We start from the raw sequence: 10,704 nt of genomic DNA, 5'->3' as shown, positions 1-10,704 counted from the left end.
ACCCATTCGCTTCGCCTCCTTATCCATGCAGGAAAAAGCAGAACAAACGGCGCGGTTGTTGCTTCCGATGATATCAATATCATCGGCGTACGCCAGCAGCTGTACACTCTTGTAGACGATTGTACCTTCTCGGTTTAGCTCTGCAGCTCTTATAATTTTTTCCAGCATCAGGTTAAAGAAGTCGCACGATAGTGAGTCACCTTGTCTGAAACCTCGTTTGGTATCGAACGGCTCGTAGAGGTCCTTCCCAATCATGACGGAGCTTTTGGTGTTGCTCAACGTCAATTTACACAGCCGTATTAGTTTTGCGGGAATACCAAATTCAGACATCGCGGCGCAAAGGCAACTCCTTTTCGTACTGTCGAAAGCAGCTTTAAAATCGGCAAAAAGGTGGTGTGTGTCGATCCTCTTTTCACGGGTCTTAAAATTATAATACCGAATATAATAACAAACTTTTAAAATATTTTTGACAAAACTCGAAAATTCTTTTCATTAGGCAGGAACACTTCACAAAATAAAGAATTATTTGTTTACTTCAATTTGTTGATTTCAGTGTTGAGTATAGTATATGTAGGTCCCTAATTTACTCAATCTGGTTCCCAGTTAAGAAAGATTAAATTAAATATTAATTAAAATTGAAGCATTGAATAAAGAGCGAAAGAGCGAAAGGGAGATATTTGTCAACATAACATAATAATGCTATAAAACCTCCCATCCGAGCTCCCGTAGCTTCAGACAAGTCATCAAAGAAGTGTGTGGCCTTCCTGTTGGCTAATTCTGTACGCTTACGGTCCAGTTGTTCGCAGTAGATTGTAGAATTAAGCGTCTGGCCATATGGGAGAAGCTCATAGTGGATGATTGACTACCAATCCCACCAAACACACACAAAACCTTCCTGGCCGTCAATCCCAACTTGGCCACTCTTTGGGACGATTCACTGGCCTTCGACCACGACCGTTTTCGCTTGTTATAATCGTATGTGATTCATTTTTCGTCGCTAGTCACCATCCGCTTCAAAAATGGGTCGAGTTCGTTCCGTTTCAGCAGCATATCGCAGGCGTTGATTCGGTCCAGAAGGTTTTTTTGCGTCAAAGCATGTGGCACCCAAAAAAGCAAAGCTTTTTTGTGTATCCAGCCTTCTGCAGATGGTTTAAAACGGGTTGGTGACTAAATCCCATATCCTGGGCAATGTTACGAGATGCCACAAACTCGATGCTTTCCATGATTTGATCGGTATTCGTCGTCACAGGTCTTCCGACGGCTGGTTTATCCATGGTTTGAAGTGAGTACCATCCCCCAAAATACCATTAATCTCACGGAACGTTTCCCTAGCGGATTTGTCTTTAACGAAGGAAAACTTCAAAATAGCGCGAATTTCGGCTAATCATTTATAGCGTCATTTTACAGTAATTCACCGGCGCTTCAAGAAAATGATTTTGCGAAAATCTTAAAAAGAGGTGGGCGGGGCACTCTTTAATGTAAATAGTTTGGATTCTTTCAAAGGAAACTGAAAACCAGCAATCTTGAGATCGTTATAGAGTCCTTGTATGCAATATTCACCGTTGTTAGCTTGCATTACTTTCTGAAACAACTCGATGACTAATAATATGCTTCATCATGAATGTTTCAAAGACAATCCGCTCCCAAAATAAAACTTTAATAGAATTTCCGAAACTATTAGCTATACACCGTCCTTTAGGAGGGACTTAAAAACTCACTTCTGTTTTTGTCAATAAAACACATTGTCTAGTAATAAATACACCGGAGAAATAGTTTTGTATTTTCAATAAATTGCCCACTTATATTGTAGACACTACAAATGTATATTTAAAGGAATAGCAAATTTTAAACAAAATTTAGTTAACGGCATGCTCCCTCAAAATCTCCGACTTCTGAGCGATATACAGCTATTGCCAATTTGACAGCACGTAATTGGGCATACACGAACTCGAGAGTTTTTAGTCATTGTCCTGCACTGACTACGGACACCATTTTTTGCACAAAATCGGTGACAAACTAGCTGTCCACGAAGCAGAGATAAAGTGATGGGGGTGCATTCTGCTTTTTGTGCTGTAACGAATTTGAACAAAGAAGTATGTTATTTGGAATAAATTTCACAAAGGACAGTTCTGTGCATTTACCTTGTATAGCTGCCAAGTTGAGTATACACAATAGTAAAAGTAGACAAATATATTTCGACATCTTAACTGTAACTGGTGGAATTCGAAATAACTCTGGTATGGCTTTTCGCTTGAGCTATTTATAGTGTAATCTGGTCTTTCGTTTTAAAAATCACGTTGATTCAGCTTATATTGTCATAACAACAACAAAATTACGTGTTACAGCTTGACATATGTTTGGCCAAGCCATTGCGTTCTTATACAATTCAATAAACGTATTCTCTTTTTAAAAGGTTCAGTTCTGTAGATTCAAATTATTTAGGCACTTTTGACATGTTCATAAGCCATTAAAGTCTATACAACTGGACATTGCCGGATTTATCTTTGACTTTCACCACAATAGGTTCTTACAAGATCCGTTCGTTAAGGGGCACAGTTAGTGTATTGGCCTAAAAAAAGGTGATTTTTGGGAATTTTTATTAAAAAAATACTTTATCAATTATTTTATTTTATTAAATTTTAAGAATATATTTATACATGTTTCAAGAATATACAGTGAAATTTTTGAAGAAAAAAATTAAATATTTTTAAGTTATAGTCGATCTCCAACGGCGCGAAAAAAAAGTCCTTCACTGCTGCAGTGATTCCGGCCTTCTCCGTGGATGAAATCTAAAATAAAAAATTCTCGTTAAACTAGATAATATTGTCTGTACAATGACCAATGATAAAAAAAAAAAAAAATTGACAATATGGCGGCGTTTTAAAAAAAATAGTAGATTTTTACCCAAAATTGGCCTGCCAAAATTCGATTCGATCACAAATCGATAGGTCATTGTACGGAGAACTATATATAGAACATGTAAAAAAATTCGATAGTGATGGGATCATTTGTTTTTGAGTAATCACTGCAGCAAATTCGGAATATGCTGTTTCGAGAAAAACGCATTTAAAGATAAAATGATCGTTTTCACTGTTATAAGTGGTTTTAAATCATACTTACAGCTAATCTGCTATTCCAGGGCCATATAATTCACCTTCCTCTTCTTCGAAAAGGGTTTGTTCAGCTGAAGAAGCTTTTCTTCGAGATGATCGACCTTCTTTTGATGAAGCCCTTTGACGATGATCAGCGATTCGTACTCTCGTCTCGTCCTTAAGAGCCGCAAAATCTCTTGCTGCAGGTCCAACTATCACTCCCATTACATTGAATATCTTCAAAATTGACGAATAACCGTCATTAAATATTGCAGTTGCAAAATTATTTGACAACGATTACAATGAGACTAAATGTGTCTGGCTCCGAAAATATTTTGCATGGCAGTAAACGAGAATTTTCTAGAAATTATTATAATGATATATTTTAGTATAACTGAGAGCCAACAATAGAAACCGGAAAAGTGTTATAGGGGCTGGAAGGGACAGTAGACTCTGAACAATACCTCAGGTACGTCTCGTAGCTAATGAGACTCTGCCGAGCGGCTGCTCTTTAAATTGCTATAACTAAAAAACTATTTGAGATATCGATTTGAAATTTTAATATGTTATTTTTAAAGGTGTAATCTACCGAAATATGAAAAAATCGATTTTTTTTGAAATTTCACACTAGGTGTACCCCTTAATGGCTTTAGCTGTTACCCGTAGCTCGCTCTACACACCGCCTTAAAAACACTGGGATCCCTAAAAGGAATACTTTTTTAACTTCATTCAAATACTTATTACTAATAGAACCAACTATTAAATTGATGACTTGCTCAAAACACACTTTAAGAAAGAAATGACCCTTTCAACAGTGACTTATTTACTTATGTTATCATAAGTTTTCGCAAGCAAAAAAACAAATTCCATATTTTTGAAGAAATTTTTGGATTTACAACTTTATTTCAGCATTAGCAATATAAATCGTAAATTTTAATCACTAAAGCATACGACAACCATCGCCGAGGCGACAACAATTTGGCGGACATATTCTTATTGTTTGCGGAATTCGTACAGTGGCACAGTTGAAAGGCAAACGACTCGGTGGACATTTTCTCTCACAAAGTCTTTGGCCCGCAAGCGCTCTCACTGCTCTTCTCTTGCACACACGATATTGACCTGGAAGATAAGAGATTTTTTTATATTTTTATTTTATTTTATTTGAGTTGTAAAAAAATATAACTTACCCTGCGCTGTAACCAAGGTGAGAATCATTACAATCAACAATATATTGAATAGTTTTGCCATATTTTTTAAAGTAATCGGTCAGTTCTTAATGGTTGATTATTTACTGAAATTAATGGGACAAATGTCTGTGCTTATATAGGCGGGATTTATACAGTTGGAGCTGTTTACTTATATGTTATTTAATGAATTTTAAAACAAAAGAATCAAAATTTAACTAGTAATTTATTGTTTTAATATCAGCGTAAGGAAAGCTGTTTTCTGCTCGTCTTCTCTCTGTATATGTTATAGAAAGTGATTTATCTTATAAATTTTATTAAATTTTAATTATCGACTAATATTTTATCTTATATTTGTTTCAAATCAGCAGAATATTACTCTGAATAAATCAAAAATGCTATTAAGATCGGTTCATTATTACTGAGCACTAGCAAAATTTGCTCAATAAATATCTACTCCAGCCTATACCTCCAGTCTTAATATTCTCAAGTACAAACGAAGCAAAGAGGCGCTCCTCTGACCTATTGATTAATGGGATAGATTTAATAACATATAATGCTATACCAGTGTAACCCATGAAAAATTAGGCGATTTTCGTAAATTTTTTTAAAGAAAGTACTCGATCGATGTTTCGAAGCTTTTTGGATATAATAAGGTATATTTTCAGCAATATTTTAAGATTTTTTTTGTGCAGTCTTGGGATGTATCAAAAAAATAATGTCCCCAACTGCTGTCATGATTTCGGGCGAATGAGTAGCTGAAACAAAGAAAATAAAAAAAGGTATTAAAGTTGAAGATATTTATTTTGCAATGACGTACGATTTTTGAAAAATATCAAAAATTAACAAAATGGCGTAGTTCTGAAAAAGTTTTTTTTTTTTTAGGTTCAAAAATGGTCGTTTTTTAATGCCAACAAATCAAAAAGATCGTAGGTCATTGTATAGTAAATATATTCAAGAACATTCAGTTTAAATTTTGATTTCTCGTTGAGTTATGATGTCAGCAGGTTTGAGAAATGTCGATTCGAGAAAAACGCGTTTACAGTTGCGACTCTAGCGAGCAGATGCTCTTTAGAACGCTGCCATTCAAAAACTATTCAAGATACGACCTTACCGCTTTCACAGGACATTTTTGAAAGTGTTAACTATCGAATAAGCAAAAACTAAGAAAAACGATTTTTTGAAAATGCCACACTGGTATAGTCCCTCAATGATCTTTACACACTACGCTAGCAAAAATATTATCATCAATATTCTGGCTAAAAGAACCTGACCATTCGATTTAAATCACAAATTAATTTAAAATATCCCCTAAAGGGTTCTATGTTTTCAAATTCAGCATATTTCCATGATCAGGCGGTTTTAATAACGATTAATTGTTTAGGGAAAGATAATTATTATACCTCTTCCTAAAAAATAGAAATTCTTTGAGAAGAAGTTCAGCTACATGTAAGCGAAACTTATTAATGAACTGCTTTTCAAAATTTCAATTTATTGTAATTTATTTTCAACAAAAATATTCTTATATTAATACATTAATTCAACATTTCCACGTTGAACAACGTTTATCCACTTCTTTTCACTGGCAAACAAATGCTGCCAGAGCGACAACAGCCGTGCGGGCATACTGGTAATCGAGTGTCCTTCTTGACCGGTGCGCAAAAGAAGCGAGGCAATCTTGGTGCACAATTTAGTTGGCAATAGCGTTGACCGCGACGAAATGCCATGAATCTGGGCATACAATTTGTGATTTGCGCTAAAGAAAGTTATTCATTAATCTATATAAATTAATTTTATAATAACACCAAGTTTAAATACCTTCAGTCACGATAGTGCAGATAACGGCAAAGCTTAAAATAAGCAACAAATATTTCGTCATTTTTGACAATATCAGCATATAGTCTGCGAAGTGTATGACTATAATAAATGATATTTAAGATTCTGCATAGCCTTTTATAGAAAAAAATTAATCTTAGCTGATTATATAATAAATAAATATGTACAAAAGCACATGAATAAGTATATACATATATTGTTCCATATAATGGTAATCTCAAGCAGCGGGAAAAAATTAAGAAGCACAAGTATTATTTCCTATTTATCTGCGACATCTGAGCTCTGAGTCTGCCATAATTTTCTAGATGTTTGTTCAAGTCTTTTATTGATTCTGATAAGTTCGATGCATTTTATGAGATGATTTTCATATCAGAGGTTTAGCTCTCTGTTGTTCGTGATAGATTGCTACCACTAAGCAGGATTTTCATATCCCATACCTCAAAGGCGACATATTACTTCCATATAGAAATACTTTTTTCTTTTATTTATTATAATTCTTTATAATTGCTTTAAATTTTTATCGAAAACTATTGGGTTTATTTAACACTTCTTCATTTTTTTCACATTTCTATTATATATTCCATACATCAATTGTGTAAATATTATGCAAAATATTTAAGATTTAATGAATGCTAAGGACAATGATCTTCCGTATACATATATGTATACGTATATGGTACATTCACAAAGTTCCAAAGAACAGCATGCTTCCTCAAAAACTCCGACTTAAGAGTGACATACAGCTGTTGCCAATTTGACAGCACATAATTGGGCAGACACGAACTCGAGTGTTTTTAGTCATTGTTACGCACTGACTTCGCAAAACATTTTTCGCACAAAATCGGTGACAAACTCGCTGTCCACGACGCAGAGATAATGTGAGGGGTTTGCATTCTGCTTTTTGTGCTTTAAAGAAATTTATACAAGAAACCCATTATTCATAGCCGAGTTCAAAGACGTCAATTTTATTGCCTTAATTTACCTTGTATAGCTGACAAATTGAGTAAACACAATACTAAAAGTAGACAAATATATTTCAACATTTTCATTGTAGCGATCGGATTTCGAAATGACTGTATAATGTTTTTCGCTTGAGGTATTTATAGTGTAATCTGGTCTTTCGGTTTAAGGCTCAGCTTATCATTGACAGACCAATAACAAAATGGCACTTACAGTTTAACAAAAGATTGAACAATCTTTTTACTGCTTTAGGGTTGCATTTGGTGTGGTTACACATTATATAAAGCACACTGTCCTTCTATAAGAGTTGTTCAAAACATATTTGTTAAAGTACATCAATTATGCCATCGGAACTATTACCATCCCTGTGCTTGTCATTCAAATCATATGTGTGTGTGTGTGATTGGCGTTGCAACCGTTTAGCCGGTTATAGCCGAATCGACGATAGTGCGCCACCTCTCTCTCTCCTTCGCAGTTCGGCGCCAGTTGGAGATCCCAAGTGTAACCAGGTCGCTCTCCACCTGGTCCTTCCAACGGAGTGGAGGCCTTCCCCTTCCTGGGCTTCCTCCGGCGGGTACTGCATCGAACACTTTCAGGGCTGGAGTGTTTTCGACCATTCGGACAATATGATCTAGCTAGCGTTCGCTGTCTTTTTATTCGCTGAACTATGTCAATGTCGTCGTATAACTCGTACAGCTTATCGTTCCATCGTCGTTGCCAATGTTCTGAGGACCATAAATCTTACGCAAAATTTTCCTCTCGAAAACTCCGAGTGTCGTCTCATCTGATGTTGACATCGTCCAAGCTTCTGCACCGTAAAGCAGGACGGGAATGATAAGCGACTTGTAGAGCTTGATTTTGGTTCGTCGAGAGAGGACTTTACTGTTCAATTGCCTACTCAGTCCAAAGTAGCACCTGTTGGCAAGAGTTATTCTGCGCTGGATTTCGAGGCTGACATTGTTCGTGTTGTTGATGCTGGTTCCCAGGTATACGAAATTATCTACGACCTCGAAGTTATGACTGTCAACAGTGACGTGGGAGCCAAGACGCGAATGCGCCGACTGGGACAACCGGGAATTTTTGGATTTATCTTTGACTTTCACTACAAGAGGTGCTTATTTAATTAACTAGTAGCTTTAACTGTTACAATAACTCTAAAGATTGCATTAAAAACACTAGGATCACTTGGTAGTATAAACTGTTTATTACTTCATCAAAATACTTATTGAACCATAGTTGACATGTTGTGTGACATAGAATTGTTGCTCGAAATATGCACTAAGAAAGAAATGAGTCAAGAAGCAATCACAAACTCGTCCGAAATATCATATAGCAATTTTTGACTTTATTTAAGGTAATTCAAGCTTAGCAAGGAACTCCATTTAGTAAAAGATCTCACAAAATCTGCTTTCATCTTACAAGTACAAAATAAATTCCATGTCCTTATAGACATTTTTGTATTTATAGTTTCTGCTGTCCTATTGGATACGCGATATTGATCTGGAAGAAAAAAAAACTGTTTTTCTAATTTATCATTAATTTTAATTGGACTGTAGCTTACTCTGCGCTGTAACCAAAGTGAGAATCGTTACAATCAATAATATATTGAATAGTTTCGTTATTTCTTCTGAAGTAATCGGACAGATCTTAATCATGTTATGCTTATATAGGCGGGATTTATAGGGCTAGAGATATTTACTCACATGTCCTTTAATGCATGCTGTTAATTATTTACAACACGAGTGAAAGAAACATTTGGTTCTGCTCATTCCCTCTACGCATATATTAGGTTGGCAAATATCTCCCTTCCTCTTTTGAATTTCGCGGCTATGTATAAAGCGATACAGATCTATATACATATATGTATGTATATATGTATATAAGACAAATCCGCTAGAGAAACGTTCCGTAAGATCAATGGTGTTTTGGAGGATGGTACTCAATCACTTCGAACCATGGATAAGCTAGCCGGTGGAAAACTGTGACGAAGAATACCGATGAAATTATGGAAAACATCTCGTGACATCGCCCAGGAGATGGGAGTTAGTCACCAAACCATTTTATACCATCTGCAGAAGGCTGGATACACAATGGATGCCACGTGATTTGACGCAAAAAAACCTTCTGGACCGAATCAACGCCTGCGATATGCTACTGAAACGGAACGAACTAAACCCATTTTTGAAGCGGATGGTGACTGGCTACGAAAAATGGATCACATACGACAATATCAAGAAAAAGGTCGTGGTCGAAGGATTGGAAGAAAATCATCCACTATGAGCTGCTCCCTTATGGCCAGACTACTGCGAAAAACTGGACCGCTTGAAGCAGGTGATCGACTAGAAACGTCCAGAATTGGCCAACAGGAAGGGTGTAGTGTTCCACCAGTACAGCACCAGACCACACTCTTCGTTGATGACTCGTCAGAAGCTACGGGAGCTCGGATGAGAGGTTCTATCGCATCCACCATATAGCCCGGACATAGCGCCAAGTGATTACCGCTTGTTCATGTCCATGGTGAACGCCCTTGGTGGTGTAAAGCTGAGCTCAAAAGAGACTTGTGAAAAGTGGCTGTCCGAGTTATTCGTGAATAAGGAGAGGGGCTTCTACGAGGGGGGTTTCTACAAGGGGGGTATTATGAAGTTTCTGTCTAGATAGAAACTGATTATCGAATAAATATAAATATTATAAAATATAAATATTTATTTATTTATCTTATCAATTTTATTAAATTAGAATTTTCCAACATGTGGCTACTTTTTATTTAATTTTATTTTAAACCAACCGAGTATTACACTGAATTCAAAAATATTATGATAGGTTCAACGTTCCCTTCGTTGCCACAAGATGTTCTAATTTTACACATAAATTTAACTAATTTATAGACTGAGGATCACTGAGCACTAGCAAGATCTTTCATTCGGTCTTAATATTCTCAAGCAAATGAAATCAATCAAGTAATGAGGCGATCCGATCGGACTTATAAATTAATAATATTTGCACCCTAAGCTGGTAAACAGATCATCATCAATCTTTTTTGTAAATTCTTACTGGCAGTGCTCTACCATACATTTTATCATACAATTTTACATAAAACAGATATTTTGGAATCTCAACATAATTTTGTTGTAATTTAATAACCTGTGAAAGATCTATAAAATTATCGACAATTCTTCTAGTTAAGATTCCTTAAAAACCAAGATACTTTGAAAATAAGTGCAGAAAATACAATCCTTAAAATCGAAACAATCCTTTGGTCAGCCTCTTACACCTGCCACTCATTGTAAAGAAAAAACATTTGTATCATCAAGAAGAATATATATTGAATTTATTAATTGTTGTTGTTTACCATAATTTAACGCCTACAAGGAAATATTGGTAAAGAAAACAACTGTTTAAAGAATCTGCCAAACAGTATATGAATAATATAGGTACGTATTTATGAAATACAACAATAAATATACGGAAAAGTCTTGTCTTAAAGCATCGAAAACAAGCATTGCAATTATGTTTTCTTTTAAAATATTATTCATATTTTGTTTTACTATTTTATGGAACAACAAAAATCCACTAAAATCCGCTATAAATACGCAAATAAATATATTTTAAATTATAATTAATTTAAATTTAAT

At 35.3% G+C, this 10,704-nt stretch overlaps 1 protein-coding gene and 1 long non-coding RNA gene across 5 annotated transcripts in view; one reads left to right on the top strand and one right to left on the bottom strand.

Moving 5' to 3' along the window:
- The window catches only part of LOC105213749 (chymotrypsin-elastase inhibitor ixodidin-like), a 344,198-nt gene that overhangs the window by 329,872 nt on the left and 3,622 nt on the right, over window positions 1-10,704 (top strand). The window lies entirely within an intron of this gene.
- On the bottom strand, window positions 5,749-7,187 carry LOC128922172 (uncharacterized). The gene is made up of 3 exons (XR_008471430.1): window positions 7,095-7,187; window positions 6,095-7,018; window positions 5,749-6,032 (listed from the first exon to the last, which is right to left on the bottom strand). It is a non-coding gene; the product is annotated as an uncharacterized LOC128922172 (long non-coding RNA).

Source organism: Zeugodacus cucurbitae, chromosome 5 (assembly GCF_028554725.1).
Source record: "Zeugodacus cucurbitae isolate PBARC_wt_2022May chromosome 5, idZeuCucr1.2, whole genome shotgun sequence".
In the NCBI taxonomy this organism is placed as follows: domain Eukaryota; kingdom Metazoa; phylum Arthropoda; class Insecta; order Diptera; family Tephritidae; genus Zeugodacus; species Zeugodacus cucurbitae.
The sequence above is the reverse complement of the archived record's forward strand: the minus strand, read 5'-3'. Positions and strand labels throughout refer to the sequence as shown.